General features: G+C 37.8%; 1 protein-coding gene across 4 annotated transcripts in view; it reads right to left on the reverse strand.

The window, feature by feature from the left end:
* Positions 1-22,175, reverse strand: part of CCSER1 (coiled-coil serine rich protein 1) — an 845,607-nt gene that overhangs the window by 290,074 nt on the left and 533,358 nt on the right. The gene's annotated exons all lie outside the window — the stretch shown is intronic.

The raw sequence follows: 22,175 nt of genomic DNA on the forward strand, positions 1-22,175 counted from the left end.
AACTATGTTGTCAAGTTCCACCATAACATATAAGCAATAATATGTACCTGTGTAATACTGTTTTCTTAAACAGTACAACTGAAACAAAATGGCATACACAGAAGTATGAAGCTTAGTGTAGAACCCTAGTCTACAAAACTGTTCATTTGCATTTCAGGGTTTGTGATATTTAAATCTTACATAAGTAGGTAAAATTTTTTAGCAGTGACCATTAAATAATAATAGCTAACAGCCATGAGTGGGAGTGGTGCAAATGGTTAATACTCAATGACTAGCCAAAAGTTGGTGGTTCAAACTCATCCAGAGGCACGTAGGGGGACAGGCCTGGCAATCTGCTTCTGAAAGTTCACAGCCTTGAAAACTCTCTGGAGTAGTTCCACTCCATACCCACGATGTCACCGTGAATTGGAATCGACTTGATAGCAACTAACAACACCTATGATTGCTTACAGTGAACCACGCACTCATTTAATTTTCACAGTTACTCAGTGAAGTAGTTACTGTCGTCATCATTTCCATTCTGCAACTGAAGAATCTGAGATACAGAGTTTAAGTTACTTGCTCAAGGTCACAAGGCCAAGATTGTAACAAAGGCCAGTGCTACATTTTGTGTTTGTAACCATTATGATACAACGACTGTTACAAGACATGGGCAATAACAACAAATGTTTGACTTAGACAATACATGCCTCAGACCTCACAAACACTGAGGTCCACTGGTGTTGACTCTGCCATCCACCAGTGATTATGCAGGTCTCGGCTACTGGACTTCTTTGCAGACCACTCGAGAATGACTGAAAGAAATACATCTACTTCCAAGGGATTATTAAAAAAAAAACCAGTGCCTATGGGACAGAGTATTAGACATATTATCTTCATGGAACATGTGTTGTTGTTATTAGCTGCCATTGAATCAGCCCCCAACTCATGGCAACTTCACACACAACAAAACACTGCCCAGTCCTACACCAACCTCATAATCAGCTGGGTATCCGACCTTTGGGATTCACTGGCTGATTTTTGGAAGCAGATCTCCAAATTTTTCTTCCTAGTTCATCTTAGTCTTTAAGCTGCATTGAAACTTGTTCAACATTACAGCAACATGCAACCTCCACTAATAGACAAATGGTGGCTATGCCTGAGGTACATCGGCCAGGAATTGAACCTTGGTCTTCTGCATGATGCTCTCTCCAGATCCATTCTCCTGATTTTTCCTCTTCCTCCCAAATTCTTCCACTTTCCTACTGGAAAGCCTATTCCATTATTAACAAGTTCTCTGAGATCACGAATTGTAATAGAATACTTAATCCAATTATTAAACTCAGCTGGTAACTGAAAGGTTGTCAGTTCAAACCCACTAGCCGCTCCATGGAAGAAAGATGGAGTAGCCTGCTTCTGTAAATATTACAGCCTTGGAAGTCCTGTGGGGCAGTTCTACTCTGTCCTATGGCAATGGGGTTTAGTCTTAGGTATAAGGTATAGTTTGTTAATATTCTCCTAATCTTTCAAGTTCCTGTCACCCTCTACCCATTCTTGGGGTTATTAACGACTAACCTCCAATTTATTCCACTTCATTTTGGAGACTTTTGCACTTGATTTACAGTTTTTCTCTCACCATAACCCTGCCATCATTTTGGCTGACTTCAATATCTAAATAAATGAACCAAATCCAACTTGGCCACTTATTTCCTTGACCTCATCATCGGCAATCAAATCCTCCCATTGTGGAAGGCAGAATTTTGGTCCATAATTTAAGTCCTCTAGTGCCATGCCTGTGAATAGGTTTTACATCACATAGCAATAGGGAATTTTCAGATGTAATTAAAGGCATTTGGCTGTGTGGATTATAACAAATTACTGATAACCCTGCAAAGAATGGGAATTCCAGAAAACTTAATTATGCTCATGTGGAACCTGTATATAGACCTGGAGACAGTTATTCGAACAGAGTAAGGAAATACTGCATTGTTTAAAATCAAGGAAGGTGTGTGTCAAGTTTGCATCTTTTCACCACACTTATTCAATCTATACACTGAGTAAATAATCCAAGAATCTGGACTATATGAAGAAGAATGTGGTATCAGGATTGGTGGAAGGCTCACTAAAACGTTCGATATGCATACAAAACGACCTTGCTTGCTGAAAGTGAGGAGGACTTGAAGCACTTACTGATGAAGATCAAAGACTACAGCCTTCAGTATAGACTATGCTTCAACATAAAGAAAACAAAAATCCTCGCAACTGGACCAATAAGCAACATCATGATGAATGGAGAAAAGACTGACATTTTCAAGGATTTCATTTTACTTGGGTCCACAATCAATGCCAGTGGAAGCCACAGTTAAGAAAGCAAAGGATGTACTGCATTTAGCAGATTTGTTGCAAAAAATCTCTTTAAAGTGTTGAAAAGCAAAGATGTCACTTTGAGGACTAAGGTTTGCCTGAGTCAAACCATGAAATTTTCAATTGCCTCATATGCATGGGGAAACTGGACAATGAATAAGGAAGAATGAGGAATTGATGCCTTTGAATTACGGCGTTGGCAAAGAATATTGAATATATCATGGATTGTCAGAAGAACGAATAAAACTGTCTTGGAAGAAGTAGAACCAGAATGCTGCTTAGAAGCGAGAATGGCAAGACTTCTCACATACTTTGGATGTGTTATCAGGAGGGACCCGTCCCTGGAGAAGGTCATCATGCTTGGTAAAGTGAGGGTCAGTGAAAAAGAGGAAGACTCTCAATGAGATGGACTCACACAGTGGCTGCAACAATGGGCTCAAACATAACAACAATTGCTAGTATGGGGCAGGACCAGGCAGCGTTTCATCCTGTTGTACATAGTGCCACTATGAGTCAGAACTGACTCAATGGCATCTAGCAACAACAATTAAATTACCAATCAGTTGACTTAAAGACAGGGATATTATTCTGAAATATCTGAGTGAGTCCAATGTAATCATATAAGCCATTAAAAAGTAGTGCTTTCTCTGGGCCGAAGAAAGAAAAGAGTGTCAAATGAGATGTGACAAGGGGACGTCAGAGACACCCGATGAATGAGAAAGATTGAACACACTGCTGTTGGTTTGAAGATGGAGGGGCAAAATGATGAGGAATGCACGAGGCCTTGGGGAGCTGAGAGAGGCTCCAGGTGACTGCCAGCAAGTAAGCTAAAATCTCAGCCCTAAAATCACAAGGAATTTCATTCAGTCAACAATCTAAATAAGCTTGGAAATGAATTCCATCCCCTGCCTCCTCACCTCCAGGTAAAAGCCCAGGCTGCTGAGAACTTGCTACCTGCCTTGTAAAACCTGAAACAGAAAAACAGACAAGCCCACCCAGACTTCTGACTACAAAACTCTGAGATAATAAATTTGTGTTATTTTAAGCTGCTCAGTATGGTGATTTGTTACAGCAGCAACAGAAAACTAATATAACCACTGCTTTCTAAGTACCTTGCCTCAGTGCCTTCAAACCAGTATGGCCCTCATTCAGAAATAATTTTCTTCTCCTCTTCAAGTCTCAGGATATGTTTGAGTCTTCAAAGTCCCCTCCTCTTCCCATTTTTGCTAAATGTCCCATAGCCCAGAAATATGTGTCATATGTGGTACTCATAAGTATAAGTATTGGTTTAATGGATATCTTCCCTGCTATACTGTAAAAGCTATCATACCATTATCATACTATATATCCTACCACCTAACACAAAACCTGAATGAAGTCCCTACTCAAAAAAAATTATTGAATAATAATTGTAAAAAAAGCCAAGAAAATGGAAAAATAAGTTCACTGAACACACAGACATGAATTTTTCAGGATAAATTTTTAATATAATAATTTCGGCAAGTTCTAGTATTTTAACATGGCACTAAATTTTAGTAGAAGTATATTCGATGGCACTGGGTTTTTTTTCTGGGATATTACTTTATTCCAAAAATTGTATTAATGATTTAGTTTCTTAAAGAGCTTTATAAATTTACACGTCAATCACTCAAGTATATAAATTCATGAAATGATTTTATTGTTATTATTAATGTAAACAACATGGTACAAAAATATGAAAAATATAGTACTAAATTCTGTTAACGAAATTGCTTCAGTGTTTCTGGAAAAAAAAATCCTTTATCCAGTTGTATATAGTATGCATTTATGGTGTGTTCATGCTATGTGAACACATTCCTAAACTAAAATTTTATTTATGATTGAAAGTCTCAAGGGGACACACTAATCACAAAATTATATCATTACATTAAGTCCCCATTTTGCTTGCCATGTAGCTAGAAATCTGTAATGAAATAAATCTTCATGTCAATTCATTAGTAAATAATGAAGAGCTTAGACAACACTGCATTGATTTCATAATACTTGTATTATAATCATAATATCTCTATTTTCAATTTAATTTTTTTAAATAACTTTTATTGTGCTTTAAGTGAAAGTTTACAAATCAAGTCAGTCTGTCACATATAAGCTTATATACACCTTACTACATACTCCCATTTACTCTCCCTCTAATGAGTCAGCCTGCTCCCTTCTTCCAGTCTCTCCTTTTGTGACCCTTTTGCCAGTTTCTAACACTCTCTACCCTCCCATCTCCCCTCCAGACAGGAGATGCCAATACAGTCTCAAGTGTCCACCTGATACAAGTAGCTCACTCTTCATCAGCATTTCTCTCCAGCCCATTGTCCAGTCCCTTCCATGTCTGATGAGTAGTCTTCGGGAATGGTTCCTGTCCTGGGCCAACAGAAGGTTTGGGGACCATGACCTCTGGGATTCTTCTAGTCTCAGTTAGACCATTAAGTCTGGTCTTTTTATGAGAATTTGGGGTCTGCATCCCATTGTTCTCCTGCTCCCTCAGGAGTTCTCTGTTGTGTTCCCTGTCAGGGCAGTCATCAGCTGTGGCTGGGCACCATCTAGTTCTTCTGGTCTCAGGATGATGTAAGTCTTTAGTTCATGTGGCCCTTTCTGTCTCAGGCTCATAGTTATCGTGTGACCTTGGTGTTCTTCATTCTCCTTTGATCCAGATGGGTTGAGACCAATTGATGCATCTTAGATGGCCGCTTGTTAGCATTTAAGACCCCAGACACCACACTTCTAAGTGGGATGCAGAATGTTTTCATAATAGAGTTTACTATGCCAATGGACTTAGCAGTCCCCTTAAGCCATAGTCCCCAAACACCCGCCCTTGCTCCACTGACCTTTGAAGCATTCAGTTTATCCCAGAAACTTCTTTGCTTTTAGTCCAGTCCAGCTGAGCTGACCTTCCATGTATTGAGTATTGTCCTTCCCTTCACCTAAAGTAGTTCTTATCTACTAACTAATCAGTAAATAACACTCTCCCACCCTCCCTCCCTCCCCCCTTTCGTAACCACAAAAGAATGTGTTCTCCTCAATTTATACTATTTCTCATGAGCTTATAATAGTGGTCTTATACAGTATTTGACCTTTTGCATCTGACTAATTTCACTCAGCATAATGCCTTCCAGGTTCCTCCATGTTATGAAATGTTTCACAGATTCATCACTGTTCTTTATCGATGCGTAGTATTCCATTGTGTGAATGTACCATAATTTATTTAACCATTCATCTATTGATGGACACCTTGGTTGCTTCCAGCTTTTTGCTATTGTAAACAGTGCTGCAGTAAACATGGGTGTGCATGTATCTGTTCGTGTAAAGGCTCTTATTTCTCTAGGGTATATTCCGAGGAGTGGGATTTCTGGGTTGTATGGTAGTTCTATTTCTAATTTTTTAAGAAAATGCCAGATAGATTTCCAAAGTGGTTGTACCATTTTACATTCCCACCAGCAGTGTATAAGAGTTGCAATCTCTCCGCATCCTCTCCAACATTTATTATTTTTTGGATTAATGCCAGCCTTGTTGCAGTGAGATGGAATCTCATCCGTAGTTTTAATTTGCATTTTTTTAATGGCTGATGATCGAGAGCATTTTCTCATGTGTCTGTTAGCCACCTGAATATCTTCTTTACTGAAGTGCATGTTCATATCCTTTGCCCACTTCTTGACTGGGTTGTTTGTCTTTTTGTGGTTGAGTTTTAACAGAATCATATAGATTTTAGAGATCAGGTGCTGGTCAGAGATGTCATAGCTGAAAATTTTTTCCCAATTTGTAGGTGGTGTTTTTACTCTTTTGGTGAAGTCTTTAGATGAGCATAGGTGTTTGATTTTTAGAAGCTCCCAGTTATCTGGTTTTTCTTTGTCATTTTTAGTAATGTTTTGTATTCTGTTTATGCCTTGTATCAGGGCTCTTAACGTTGTCCCTAATTATTCTTCCGTGGTCTTTATCGTTTTAGTCTTTATGTTTAGGTCTTTGATCCACTTGGAGTTAGTTTTTGTGCATGGTGTGAGGTATGGGTCCTGTTTCATTTTTTTTGCAAATGGATATCCAGTTATGCCAGCACCATTTGTTAAAAAGGCTAACTTCTCCCCAATTAACTGACACTGGGCCTTTGTCAAATATCAGCTGCTCATATGTGGATGGATTTATATCTGGGTTCTCAATTCTGTTCCATTGGTCTATGTGCCTGTTGTTGTACCAATGCCAGGCTGTTCTGACTACTGTGGCTGTATAATAGGTTCTAAAATCAGGTAGAGTGAGGCCTCCCACTTTCTTCTTCTTTTTCAGTAATGCTTTACTTATCCGGGGCTTCTTTCCCTTCCATATGACGTTGGTGATTTGTTTCTCCATCACATTAAAAAAAGTCATTGGAATTTCGATCGGAAGTGCATTGTATGTATAGATGGCTTTTGGTAGAATAGACATTTTCACTACGTTAAGTCTTCCTATCCATGAGCAAGGTATGTTTTTCGACTTATGTAGGTCTCTTTTAGTTTCCTGCACTAGTACTTTGCAGTTTTCTTTGTACAGATCTTTTACATCTTTGGTAAGATTTATTCCTAAGTATTTTATCTTCTTGGGGGCTACTGTGAATGGTATTGATTTGATGATTTCCTCTTCAATGCTCTTTTTGTTGATGTAGAGGAATCCAAGTGAGTTTTGTATGTTTATCTTGTAACCTGAGACTCTGCCAAACTCTTCTATTAGTTTCAGTAGTTTTCTGGAGGATTCCTTAGAGTTTTCTGTGTATAAGATCATGCCATCTGCAAATAGAGATAATTTTACTTCTTCCTTGCCAATCTGGATGCCCTTTATTTCTTTGTCTAGCCTAATTGCTCTGGCTAGAACCTCTAGCACAATGTTGAATACGAGCGGTGATAAAGGGCATCCTTGTCTGGTTCCCGTTCTCAAGGGAAATGCTTTCAGGCTCTCTCCATTTAGGGTGATGTTGGCTGTTGGCTTTGTATAGATGCCCTTTCTTATGTTGAGGAATTTTCCTTCAATTCCTATTTTGCTGAGAGTTTTCATCATGAATGGGTGTTGGACTTTGTCAAATGCCTTTTCTGCATCAATTGATAAGATCATGTGGTTTTTGTCTTTTGTTTTATTTATATGGTGGATTACATTAATGGTTTTTCTAATATTAAACATACCTGGTATAAATCCCACTTGGTCGTGGTGGATTGTTTTTTTGATATGTTGTTGAATTCTATTGGCTAGAATTTTGTTGAGGATTTTTGCGTCTATGTTCATGAGGGATATAGGTCTGTAATTTTCTTTTTTTGTGGTGTCTTTACCTGGTTTTGGTATCAGGGATATGGTGGCTTCATAGAAGGAGATAGGAAGTATTCCAACATTTTCTATGCTTTGAAATACCTTTAGTAGTAGTGGTGTTAACTCTTCTCTGAAAGTTTTGGTAGAACTCTGCAGCGAAGCCGTGTCCGGGCCAGGGCTTTTTTTTGTTGGGAGTTTTTTGATTACCATTTCAATCTCTTTTCTTGTTATGGGTCTATTTAGTTGTTCTACTTCTGATTGTGTTAGTTTAGGTAGGTAGTGTTTTTCTAGGAATTCATCCATTTCTTCTAGGTTTGCAAATTTGTTAAGAGTACAATTTTTCGTAATAATCTGATATGATTCTTTTAATTTCAGTTGGGTCTGTTGTGATATGGCCTATCTCGTTTCTTATTCAGGTTATTTGTTTCCTTTCCTGTATTTCTTTAGTCAGTCTGGCCAATGGTTTATCAATTTTGTTAGTTTTTTCAGAGAACCAGCTTTTGACTTTGTTAATTCTTTCAATTGTTTTTCTGTTCTCTATTTCATTTAGATCAACTCTAATTTTTATTATTTGTTTTCTTCTGGTGCCTAATGGATTCTTTTGTTGCTCGCTTTCTATTTGTTCAAGTTGTAGGGACAGTTCTCTGATTTTGGCTCTTTCTTCTTTTTGTATGTGTGCATTTATCAATATAAATTGGCCTCTGAGCGCTGTTTTTACTGTGTCCCAGAGATTTTGATAGGAAGTGTTTTCATTCTCATTGCATTCTATGAATTTCTTTATTCCCTCCTTTATGTCTTCTATAACCCAGTCTTTTTTCAGCAGGGTATTTTTCATTTTCCAAGTATTTGATTTCTTTTCCCTGATTTTTCTGTTATGGATTTCCACTTTTATGGCCTATGGTCTGAGAAGATGCTTTGTATTATCTTGATGTTTTGGATTCTGCAAAGGTTTGTTTTATGACCTAATATGTGATCTACTCCAGAGAATGTTCCATGTGCACTAGAAAAAAAAGTATATTTTGCAGCTGTTGGGTGAAGTGTTCTGTATAGGCCTATAAGGTCAAGTTGTTTGACTGTAGCAGTTAGGTCTTCTGTGTCTCTATTGAGCTTCTGACTGGAAGTCCTGTCCTTCTCCGAAAGTGGTGTGTTGAAGTCTCCTACTATAATTTTGGAGGTGTCTATCTCACTTTTCAGGTCTGTTAAAGTTTGTTTTATGTATCTTGCAGCCCTGTCATTGGGTGCATAAATATTTCATATGGTTATATCTTCCTGGTCAATTGTCCCTTTAATCATTATGTAGTGTCCTTCTTTATCCTTTGTGGTGGATTTAACTTTGAAGTCTATTTTGTCAGAAATTAATATTGCTACTCCTGCTCTTTTTTGATTGTTGTTTGCTTGATATATTTTTTTCCAACCTTTGAGTTTTAGTTTGTTTGTGTCTCTAAGTCTAAGGTGTGTCTCTTGTAGGCAGCATATAGACGGATCGTGTTTCTTTGTCCGTCTGAGACTCTCTGTCTCTTTATTGGTGCATTTAGTCCATTTACATTCTGTGTAATTATAGATAAGAATGTGTTTAGCGCTGTCATTTTGATGCCTTTTTATGTGTGTTGTTGACAATTTCATTTTTCCACTTACTTTTTTGTGCTGAGATGTTTTTCTTTGTAAATTGTGTGTTCCTCATTTTCATAGTAGTCGAATTTATGTTTGCTGAGTCGTTATGTTTTTCTTGGTTTTTATTTTGAGTTATGGAATTGTTAGACCTCTTTGTGGTTACCTTAATATTTGCCCCTATTTTTCTAAGTAAAAACCTAACTTGTATTGTCCTGTGTCACCTTGTTCTCCTCTCCATATGGCAGTTCTATGCCTCCTGTATTTAGTCCCTCTTTTTGATTATTGTGATCTTTTACATAATGACTTCAGTGATTCCCTGTTTTGAGCATTTTTTTTCTTTTTAAAATTAATCTTAATTTGTTTTTGTGATTTCCTTATTTGAGTTGATATCAGGATGTTCTGTTCTGTGACCTTGTATTGTGTTGTTCTGTGATGTTATTGATTTTCTGACCAAACAATTTCCCTTAGTATTTCTTGTAGCTTTGGCTTGGTTTTTGCAAATTCTCTAAGCTTGTGTTTATCTGTAAATCTTTTAATTTTCCTTCATATTTGAGAGAGAGTTTTGCTGGATAAATGACACTTGGCTGGCAGTTTTTCTCCTTCAGTCCTCTATATATGTCATCCCATTGCCTTCTTGACTGCATGGTTTCTGCTGAGTAGTCTGAACTTATTCTTATTGATTCTCCTTTCTGGGAGACCTTTCTTTTCTCCCTGGCTGCTTTTAAAATTTTCTCTTTATCTTTGGTTTTGGCAAGTTTGATGATAATATGCCTCGGTGATTTTCTTTTTGGATCAATCTTAAATGGGGTTCGATGAGCATCTTGGATAGATATCCTTTTGTCTTTCATGATGTCAGGGAAGTTTTCTGCCAACAGATCTTCAACTATTCTCTCTGTATTTTCTGTTATCCCTCCTTGTTCTGGAGCACCAATCACATGCAAGTTATTCTTCTTGATAGAGTCCCACATGATTCTTAGGGTTTCTTCATTTTTTTTAATTCTTTTATCGGATTTTTCTTCAGCTATATTGGTGTCAATTGCTTTATCCTCCAACTGCCCCACTCTGCATTCCAGTTCCTCGATTCTGCTCTTCTGACTTCCTATTGAGTTGTCTAATTCTGTAATTTTACTGTTAATCTTTTGGATTTCTGAATGCTGTCTCTCTATGGATTCTTTCAACTTATTAATTTTTCCACTATGTTCTTGAATAATGTTTTTGATTTCTTCAACTGCTTTATCAGTGTGTTCCTTGGCTTTTTCTGTAGATTGCCTTATTTCATTTCTGAGGTCATCCCTGATGTCTTGAAGCATTCTGTAAATTAGTTTTTTATATTCGGCACCTGGCAATACCAGGATTGTATCTTCATTTGGGAAAGATTTTGGTTCTTTAATTTGGGGAGTTGTGGAAGCAATCATAGTCTCCTGCTTTATGTGGTTTGATATCGACTGTTGTCTCCGAGCCATCTATAAGATAATGGTTTATTTTATATTTACTCACTGAGACTTATCTTGTTTTGTTTTCTTTCAATGTACACAGATGGGCTACTAGATTGCGCAGTATTGATTGCTGTAGGTTTTGAATCATTTATGTCCTGTTACCAGCTGGTTTGAGCCATTACCAGAAATATAAGCCTAAGAGTCCATTCACTATTCTTGAGTAGAATCTGAGTGGGGTAGACTGTCACCTATTCACTTAGAGGAGTAGTGGTGATAGTTGTGTGCACCAGATTCTAGTGGCCAAGGGTGGCACGATGCTGACAGGCTTCCCCCAAGTGCCAGTGAGGTAGGTGTGTCTCTATTCCTAAAGCACTTTGGTGGGTGGGCTCTGCAGCTGTACCATAGGCACCCAGTGCATGTACCTCTACAGATTGGTAGATGTCACTATCCTCAGACACCTATGGCAGGTGGTTAGGTGGTTTGGGTGGAGCTCATCCCTCAGTTCCCCGTTGTGGGTAGTTAGGGCTCTGTTTAATAGGTAGAGATATCAGACCCGGGAAACTCATCTTTCCATTAATCTGCTAAAACAATTACAGTCGGATCCCTATCAGAATTGCCTTTGCATTATAAGAGCCACCTGTTTCCTGTAGGGATGAAAGCCCAAGACTGTGGCTCTCAAATGATTGGCTAGAGCTAGTTCTGTATTTTTAGTCCAATTTTGGGAAGTCTGGGAAGGATTCTTGGTCCCTGGGTTTTTTGTAGCTGCTTCTCTCAAGCCAGGAGAATGGATTAGGAAAAGACAAAACAAACAAACAAAGAAAAAAAAAAAACGCAGAGCACTTCACTCTCTGGCCCAGGAAATTCCAATATTACTGAAGCCGCCTGGGAAGGGGAGGGGAGGGATCAGATAGATAGGAGAGAGTAGCACCCAGGAATATAGACAAAGTTACTTATCTTGCTTGGGATGAGTGTTTTATCTGAGATTCCTGAGGGGCGCATAGACTGTGTGTGCAGGCTGGGTAGAGATTGCCCCTGAGGGTCAGGCCCACGTCCTGTGCTTGTGCTGTCTCAGAAGCTGTGGTTAGTTCCTCTGCTCCCAGTCCAAAGCCCAGTGCCAAGGTTCCCCGGCTGGGACGCCACCCTCCAGGGTCCAAAATCAGTCGCTGCCTCCCGGTGACTTCTCCTCGTGTCAGCTGCGTTGCTGTGCTGCCTGTGTGCACTGGCTGGACACCTCCCAAGGTCACTTCTGGGGGCTAGAGCTGCGTCCCATGTTTGCGCCGTCTCAGGATGCCATGCTCAGCTCCCCTGAGCCCAGTCCAAAGCCCAGCACCACGGTTTTCTGACTGGGACGCTGGCTCCAGGCTCCGAAAACAGTTGCTGCTTCCCGTGGTTGTTTGTTCTCTCATTAGCCCCGTCAGTGTGCAGCCTGCTTGCGATGGCTGAGTCTCTACGGAGGTTACCTCAGGGGGCTAGGGGTTAGGGCTGTGTCCCGTGCCTGCCCCACCTCAGCAAGCCGCAATCAGCCCCACCACTAGGCACCAGGGAACCTCCGGGGCTCAAGGCTGTGGGGTGGGTCACGGGTTCCAGAAGTGGTTTCTGGTTCAGGACGCAGCTTTTCGCTCACCTGTCACTCAGGTCAACTCTTTAGATCTGTGTTTGATGGTCAGGGTTCGTAGATTGTCAGGTATGTGATCCATTCACTTGTTTTTCCATGTCTTTGTTGCAAGAGGGATTCGAGGTAGCATCTGCCTGGTCAGCCATCTTGGCCCCCTCCTCCCAATTTAATTTTTTGAGTCTTAAAATTTCAAAATGAGTGTTTCAAAGTCTGTTACATGCATAGAATCCCTTGTAAACTGAGATTTTTTTTTTTTTTTTTTAATTATCCCCAAACTGGAAAACCAATTCTTACCTTTAAAGCAGTAGTACCACAAAGGTAACGTATCCTTAGGCATTCAATTTACTCTCAAACAACAAGAAAATACCATTACAAAATGTATTTGTTTAGACTTGAAGACAGTCATCTTTGACATTGGGATATATATAATAATAAAAACACATTATTACTTTCTGTATTGGTCCTATAGATATAACTAATAGCTGTATACATCTCCACCGACAATTTACGTGCAGTCCCTGACTTACCACACATTTGAGTTAGGAGGAAGAGCACTTACGACCTCCGTTTCTACAAAGAGGCAGAGTTGATGCTTGCTTTCAAGGCATTAAAGACAGAATTACGTTGCTGCTTAGGGGAAATACTGCTGGGCTTAAATGAAAACTTTTTCTTTTTTACCATTCTGAAACCCCCCGAGCATTCAAAAACACTGAAAAAACTAAGCTGCCAGTCTACTACAGAAGTAACTCCAAGGCCTGGATGATGATTGTGTTATTTGAAGGCTGTTTTTTAAATTGTTTCATCCCAGAAGTATGCGCCTACTGCCTAGAAAAGAGCATTCCTTGCAGGATTCTGCTGCTACTTGATAATGCCCCAGGACATCCTCCTCACGTAGATTATCTAATGCAAGACGTGAAGGTGGTGTATCTACCTCCCAATATGACAGCTATGATCCAGCCTGTGGATCAAAGTGCAATTGCCACCTTTAAGGCATACTACCTACGGTCTACGTTTGCTCAGGCAACAGCTGCAAAAGATAGAGGTTCAGTTACATTATGCAATTTCTGGAAGAACTGAAATATTCTCTTCAGTGTATCCAGAACATTGGAAAATGCATTCAGGGGATGTGGAAAAAAAATTGCTGAGTTATTTGAGAATGCTCCAAGAATTTTCTCAGGATAATACATTGGAAGACACTGGTGGAAAACTGTCCATATGGCAAGGAGCTGAATTCAGAACTTGATATTGCCAATGTGGAACAGCTCATAGATCATGAAGGGGAACTAACGGATTAGGACTTAATGGATTTTGAACAGGAAAGAGATGCAGTTCTGTAGAAGAAAAAAAAAAAAAAAACAATGATGAAGAGGAAGGAGAGAAGATGTCAAGAAATTTTACAGTGAAAGGATTAGCTGAAGTTTTTTTTTTTTTTCTTTTTCTAAAGTAAATCGGAGGCTTCACTTGCTTTAAAACACGGACCCACACGGTGATTGCTTTGCTAAAGTCTACTGACAGATTCGGGAATCAGTGAGATGTTACTGGAAATATATGAAGAAAAAAATAAAAGGACCATATAGACAACTCTAGACAATTTTCTGACTAGAAACACCATCCCCATTCCAAGGGATAATCCAGATGATCCAGAACCTTCCAAAAGTGGAGTTGTTACAGTAACGGACAAAATGCCAACATCTTCCAACTTTTCTACTTCATCATTGGAGTAGATTTTTTTTTTAATGTATTTATGTATTAAGAAGCCCTGATAGTGTGTTGGCTAAAGCACCCAGCTGCTAACGGAAAGGTTGATGGTTCAAACCCACCAGCTACTCCTTGAGGAAAGATATAGCAGTCTGCTTCTGTAAAGACTATAGCCTTGGAAACCCTATGGGACAGTTCTACTCTGTCCTATAGGGTCCCCATGAATTGGAATCAAGTCAACGGCAATGGGTTTGGTTTGGTTACATACGTATTAAAATATACAAGTTTATATGTAATGTTTCCAACTCCCAAAGACAAATAAAGATCAGAGTTATAAAAAATATTGATTAAAAAAGGCAAAAATAATGAAAACTAAAAAAAAAAAAAAATTAGGTATTCAACTTACGTCAGGACCACCTTACGACAACAGAGTCATAAATTAGGGACTACCTGTATTACTATCAGGAATAACACAACTGCCAGTCTTATATTTTGATTGATTTTTGTATTGTTAAAATATTTTTAAATGAATACTTCAAAAAATTTTGATAATAGTAAAACACAGTTTAGTGGTTCTCAACCTGTCCTAAACATAAACATCACTGGTATTTTAAAAGACTCCTAGGTGATTCTGATGTTTAAACAGATTACCTGGTGTAGTAGAAACACTGTAGGCTTTGGAACTGAAGGGGCATATTATTTGTTTTGTTTTTTTTATTCCAGATTCATCATTTATTGAATGGATTTTTGACCAGTTTTCTCGTCTATAAAGATAATGTTATGAAATCACAAGAATTAAAAGAAAAAAATGTATATAAATTGCACAGTGTGGACTAGCACAATTTATTATCATCTTATTTTCACTTTTCTCTAGATTTCAGTGGCAAAGCACAACTGCATATGAAAGCATAACATAGGAAAAAGCACAGGGAACCTAACTCATCTTCCCAGCAAAAATCAGGAAATCACCCCAAGCTTATTATTCCATTTTGCTCTCTCATTATAGAGAACAAAAGCATGGCAAGCTACTGCCAATTAGAGATCTCACCTTCTGAAATAAATATTCTATTATTTAAAGCACTAGAATATTATTTTGGTGCCTGAGTATATATAAGCTGTAATATTAATAATTCCACTGCCAAAGAAAGAGAACATGAGCTAACGGCCATCCTGGGACTCTGAGGTAGCAGATCCTGAGTTAGAAACACTGATACCACTTTGATGCATGACTTACAGCTTGTAGAGCACCAGGGCAGCAGGTTTAAGGAAAAAAAAAAAAGCAAGTGAAAAGATTAAGACCACTAAGTTTCATTAAAGCCCTCTTTCCTAAACATAGGCTTTAATTATTTCTCATTTATTTTCTTTCCTAAATTACATGTGCTAGCTACATGGAAATGCAAATCAAATTTAGTTCAACTATTGTGCATTTTACAAGATTTTCCATATGAATAAATAACCCCATTACGAATCATGCTAAACACTTTGCGATGTTCATTAAATGTGCCTGGATGTAATAGACTTATGAACATTATTTTATATTAAACCACAGAACAGTACAATTAGAGAGTATTAGAGATCAACTTGTCTAATGAGTAAACTAAGAGTCAGAAAGTTGAAATGACTTGTCCACGACAACACATCCAGTTGAGTCATTATTATTATTTTCCCCGTAATAGGGCACTTTAGGAGAAAAAAGTCAGTTCTTAGTGCTTGTCAACTGTCAGTCAGGGAGCCCTAAAAGAAATCTTTTCTTTTTTTTTAAATCCAAGATAGAAGGACTGAAGCAAAGGCTATCTTTCTCAGTTTATTCATCGAATCAAAACATTTTCTGATACTTCCTCCATCATGTAAACATGTTTTTAATTCCGTATTACTACAATAACATGCTTTACAACAAGAGAAACAACCATGTGTTTAAAATGTTTTTATAAAACTGCATTTTTATCATTTTAAATAAGACTGATCAAGAAAGATCCAAAGTAAAACATCCTAACATTTTAAGAAAATGGGAAGTTATCTCACAATCTCTCCCCAACCTGTGCCACAGTTCCATAACTATCAGTCAGCACTGGGAAGCTCTCCTTTAAAAAAAAAAAAAAACTTTTTTTTTTCTTTTTTTACTTTAGAGCTACATAAATCATCTCATGCTACAGTTAAATCCATTTCATTGCATATTGGCCTTTAATCTTCTCTTCTCCAGGCTTAAATAATACCTATCAATTTAATACTACCTCATATGAAGTATTTCTATTCTTATCTTCTGTTACGTTTCTAGTTACCCCCAACCCCACTACTGTCGAGTAGTTTCTGACTCATAGCAACCCTATAGGACAGAGTAGAACTGCCTCATAGAGTTTCCAAGGAGCATCTGGTGGATTCGAACTGCTGACCTTTTGGTTAGCAGGCGTAGCTCTTAACCTCTACACCACCAGGGTTTCCTTTCCAGTAGGACATCCACAAATATTTTGGCCCATTTCCTCCTGGGAGTTGTGGAAAAGCAATTGCATACACCTGAAGCAAAATAGGCAAAAAAAAAAAAGATCCTTCTCCAAAACTCCTTAAACTGGGTTTTTTGTGACTAAGAGTATATAACTGACTACCTTCATGACTACTAACTATTCTAAAGGCCAAAGCAGCATTAAAAAAATCAAAGAATTAAAAAAATAAAATAAAACTATACCAACAAACCAGGTATGGGGGTTTTGTAGGCAAATCATAATTTGTTTGGCATTGAGGGAAGATAATAATAGAGGAATAAGTGTTTACTACTCTATTGAAACAATATAAATCATTTTGAGAGATATATCAGAATTTAGACAACCAAATGAATGTTGTTCTGTTCACTGTCACCTTGAGAACCACTATACGTATTTATTCCAATGAATTAATAACAACAATACAACCCACTTCCTTTTTGAGCACTGACTGTGTAAAGTGCTTAAATACATTTATATAATCTTTAACACAAAACTGAAAGGCTCTTATTAATTTACTACTTTGAATATGGAAGGATACAAGCACTCTGTTGTTGTTGGGTGCCATGGAGTTTATTCTGACTCATAGCAACCCCATGTGACACAGTAGAACTGCCCCATAGGGTTTTTTTTTGTTTTTTTGTTTGTTTTTTTTTACTGTAATCTTTACAGAAGCAGATTACCAGACCTCTCTCCCATGGAGTGTTAGATGAGTTTGAACAGTCAATCTATTGGTTAGCAGCAGCACTTAACCATTGTGCCCCAAGGCTCCTTAAGGCGTTCTAAGAGCACAAAACCTGTCAAAAGTCTATGTTGGGTAAGAGGTGGAATCAGCCTGCATCCCATCTGTATGGTGCAATTGGTTGCCTCCTCCATTTCTACTGCGGCTCAAAGCTTTGTGACTCTGCTTAGTAATTAACTTCAAATCTATTTTTAAAAGATTAGAAATAACAAGCATTCATGTCTTTTATCATGAATCCTATGAAATTAAATGAAAACATTAGTTGAAATTGCATTGATGGCTTTTATGACTTACATGACTGCATGGCTATTAGGTAAGACATAACTTAGAGAAACTCATATATCAATTTGGTATATTCCTGTGACACATTTTCCTGAATACCGCAGAAGTTCCAGTATTTCTCCTTAAAGCTAAAATTTGAATCTTATAGTATTCCACTATGTATAATTAAAAATCACTTGGATCCAAGGAGGTTCAAAAATTTTTCCTCAATATTTTATTAGGACACATTTAAACCACAAAGAAAAGTTCAAGAATTATACAGTGAATAATTTTATGTCCATCAGCTAATTTTACAAACAACATTCTGCTAGCCCTGGTGGCAAAGTGGTTAAGAGTTCAGGCTGCTAATCAAAGGTTCAGTAGTTCAAATCCACCAGATGCTTCTTGGAAACCCTCTGGGGTAGTTCTACTCTGTCCTATACAGCTGATATGAGTCAGAATTGATGCAGCGGGTATGGTTTTGGTTTTATAGTTGCTGTACCACATACATGCAAGGAAAATTTTGCTGAAGATCATTCAAAAGCAGCTACAGCAGTGAATAGACAGGGAACTGGAAGAAATTCAAGCTGGATTTGGAAGAGGATGTGGAACCAGGGATATCATTGCTGATGTCAGATAGATCCCGGCTGAAAGCAGAGAATACCAGAAAGATGTTTACCTGTGTTTTATTGACTACACTAAGACATTTGACTGTGTGGATCATAACAAATTATAGATAACATTGCGGAGAATGGGAATTCCAGAATGCTTAATTGTGCTCATGAGGAATCTGTACATGAATCAAGAGGCAGTCGTTTGAACAGAACAAGGGGATACTGCATGGCTTAAAGTCAGGAAAGGTGTGCGTCAGGGTTGTATCATTTTACCACACCTACTCAATCTGTTGCTGAGCAAATGATCTGAGAAGCTGGACTACATGAAGAAGAACGGGGCATCAAGATAGGAGGAAGAGTCATTAACAACCTGCATTATGCAGATGACGCAACCTTGATTGCTGAATGTGAAGAGGAGTTGAAGTTATTTCCTCTGAAAATCAAAGACCACAGCCTTCAGTATGGATTACACCTCAACATAAAGAAAACAAAAGTCCTCACAACTGGACCAGTAAGCAACATTGTGATAAATGGAGAAAAGACTGAAGTTGTCAATGATTTCATTTTACTTGGATCCATAATCTACACCCATGGAAACAACAGTCAAGAAATCAAAAGACACATTGCATTGAGCAAATGGGCTGTAAAAGACCTCTTTAAAGTGTTGAAAAGCAAAGATGTCACCTTGAGGACTAAGGTGTGCCTGACCCAAGCCATGGTGTTTTCAATCGCCTCATATGCTTGAGAAAGCAGGACAGTGAATAAGAAAGACAGAAGAAGAATTCACACCTTTGAATTGTGGTGTTGGCGAAGAATATTGAATATACCATGGACTGCCAAAAGAATGAACAAATCTGTCTTGGAAGAAGTACAACCAGAATGTTCCTTAGAAGCAAGGATGACAAGACTACATCTCATACTTTGGACACATTGTCAAGAGGGAGTAGTCCCTGGAGAAGGACATCATGCTTGGTAAAATACAGGGTCAGCAAAAAAGAGGAAGACCCTCAATAAGATGGATTGACACAGTGGCTGCAACAATGGGCTCAAGCATAGCAACATTTGTGAGGATGCCACAGACTGGGCAGTGTTTTTTGTTCTGTTGTGCATAGTGTTGCTATGAGTTAGAACTGACTTGATGGCACCTAACAAGAAGCACCATGTATAAATATATATGTACATATACATCTAATCCATCTTTCTAGCCAATTCGTTTTTTTATGATGTACTACAAAGTAAATCCCACGTCACTCAAACACATCAGCATATGTATCATTAACCAGTGTTCAATATGTGTTTAGTTTCTTTTTCCCTGTTTCCAGGTAAAATTTATATACAATGAAATGTATGTATCTTATGTTTACCAATCAAATAATTTTTAACTTTTTATTAAAAATCAGAATAGCAAGAGTAAAATAGGTAAACTTATATCTTTGATGTACACATTTGGAAAGAGTTTCTTAAGTTCAAATACTATATAAACTGATGATGGGCATGTAATTATTATGGAAAGAAGATTATTTGTGCAATGAAACTCACTACATAATGTTCGTTAAAAATCTAGTAGCTATATAAATCATACTCATATTTATAATAACAATTATAATAATAATTTTCTGAGTCCACAAGGAATAGTTTTGGAAGCACTGTAGTGGTGGTGGTGGTGTAGAAATATAGTTAATACAACATTTTTGCGTGACTATTTTGTTTTTTCATGTTAACTCTATATTTAATTCTCAGAATAACTGTATGAAGTAGGCACTATTCTTATCCTGAGAGAGAGAGAAGTTACTTGCTTTGTGTGGAAGAGCTGGGTTTCATATTCAAAAAGTGTCATCCAGAATTAGAGCTCTTAACTGGGCATTGAGGCAACAATGAAACTATTTTTGTTATTTGCCTAATCATTCGTTTGCTTCTTCAGTGGGTTACAGTAACAAGTTGACAGTATCAAAAGAATGATCTCTCAGCCATTCTTTCCACTGGGATACATTACGAGAACTATGACTCAATCAGCCCCACCATAAGATTAATTATGGAGAAGGTCTTCATTGTCACCTATAGTTCTGAAAAAGGCCTATCTTCTATTTGATTATTGTTAGAATGAAACTCACAGTAGAAGCACAAAATATGCTACTGTTTATTTTCCTTAAATCACATATAAAGCATGAGCATAAGAAGGCAAAAATCATGTATTTGTATATTTGATACCGACACTGAGAACTCTTCAATATGGCTATGTGGACTTATATTACTTAAGACTACGCAACTAGAGATTGCACTGCATATTCTAAAATTTTTAATTTGTGAAGTACTGTGAGGGATCAAACTCAGTGTTCCCAGGCTAAATTAGATTTCTCATAAAGAAATATCCACTGTGAATATACCTAAATGTTTACTGAATCTTTAAATGCACATCTTTAATCTGAGTTACCATATCTTTTTCAGTTATTCCCAGAGGGGAGTTATAGAGAATTATTTGCATAAATATGGTTGACAGTAGGGATAACCTGCTGCTAATCCAAGAACATTACTCTGAATTGCAGAAAGAGAAACACTAATGGCATGAGAGTAATTATATAGTTAACAGAGGGTTCATCCCAATTCAGGTAATGGCAAACCAGCTGCATAACTCTACTTGTAATCCAGTGACTTAAACAGTTCGATGTTCAATAAACAAATTTCTTTTTACCTGATTTTTTTTAATCCAGATTATATAAACAAGTGATACAGCTTCAAGCTACAAGATATATTTGTTTCCTGTCAATTTTGTCATTGCTGAAGTCCTTTCCTAGGGTCTTCTATTTAAAAACAGTTGGCACAAATGTAAAAAATAAGGTTTGACTCTAATAAACAATAACATAATGAAATCAGAGAGTAAAAAACCAAAATTACCCTTAGACTTTTTGTTACATATAAAATATTTAAATGCATTTTATAAAAATTTCAGTCCAATAAAATGGGCAAATTCTCCCAATATGTAGAGAAAAATGCTGATAAATTATAAACAACTTTAGTACTTTTGCATCTGGCTATGGTGGATTAGACCAGCAGTTCACAAAATTTTTCTGGAAGGAGTCAGATAGTAAATATTTTAGGCTTTGTAGGCCATGTGGTCCCTATCACAGCTATCTAACTCTGACCCAAGTCAGCATTTATAGCTTCAAAGCAGTCAGAGACAATGATAACCAAATAGGTGTGGCTGAGTTTCAGCAAAGCATTATTAAGAAAAACAGGTGGCAAGCTGTATTTAGCACATAGGCCAGAGTTCTCTGGTCCTTAGACTAGATGAATACATCTAGTAAGAACAACTAGAAAATCTAGAAAAAAAAATTTTTTTAATATACCGCATTTGAAGACTTCACAAGGTTATCGTTAGAGTAGGGTGGGTTCCACTAATCCTATACAACCGGTGTTTTATAAAAAGAGAAGGACAGACACAGAAACAGAGTCACTCACACAGCAGGAAGACAGAAATCATATGACAACAGAGGCAAGTGTATCTATAAGCAGCAAAGGAGGGCCAAAGGCTGCTGGCAGCCACCAGAAACCAAGAGAGAGGCATGGAACAGTTCCTCTCTCAAAGCCCTCAGAAGGAATTCACATGGCTGATCCCTTATATTTGGACTTGCAGCCTCTACGACTGTGAGAAAATGAATTTTTGTTCTTTAAAGCCACCTATTATGCATTGTTTTCTTATAGCAGTCCTAAAAACCTAAGACACCCGACAAGTCAGATTCTGGAGGAAAAGGAAACCCAGAGAGAAAAATGTAGTATTTGGTGCCACTTATATCCTTGAAGTTATTTGCCAATTTTAAAGCAACACCCAAGAAGCTGAGTAGAAAGCAGTAACTGATAACGGTCTTATGCAGGGCTGTCATCAGTCACAAAAACTGGAATTCAGATCTCTCTGTGAGGAAAGGTCCTGTGGAACACTCCTGACTGCGTCGATACCCCCTATACATTCCCAATGGCTGAAGTTCATCTTAAAATCACCCTAATGTCTGATGAGATGAGATGCCTAAACCTTAACTGCCTGGAAAAGTAAATCCTTTCTGCAAGAAGTTAATACAGCCCAGAGCCTCAAATGATCTC

The sequence above is a fragment of the Loxodonta africana genome, chromosome 5 (genome assembly GCF_030014295.1).
Source record: "Loxodonta africana isolate mLoxAfr1 chromosome 5, mLoxAfr1.hap2, whole genome shotgun sequence".
In the NCBI taxonomy this organism is placed as follows: domain Eukaryota; kingdom Metazoa; phylum Chordata; class Mammalia; order Proboscidea; family Elephantidae; genus Loxodonta; species Loxodonta africana.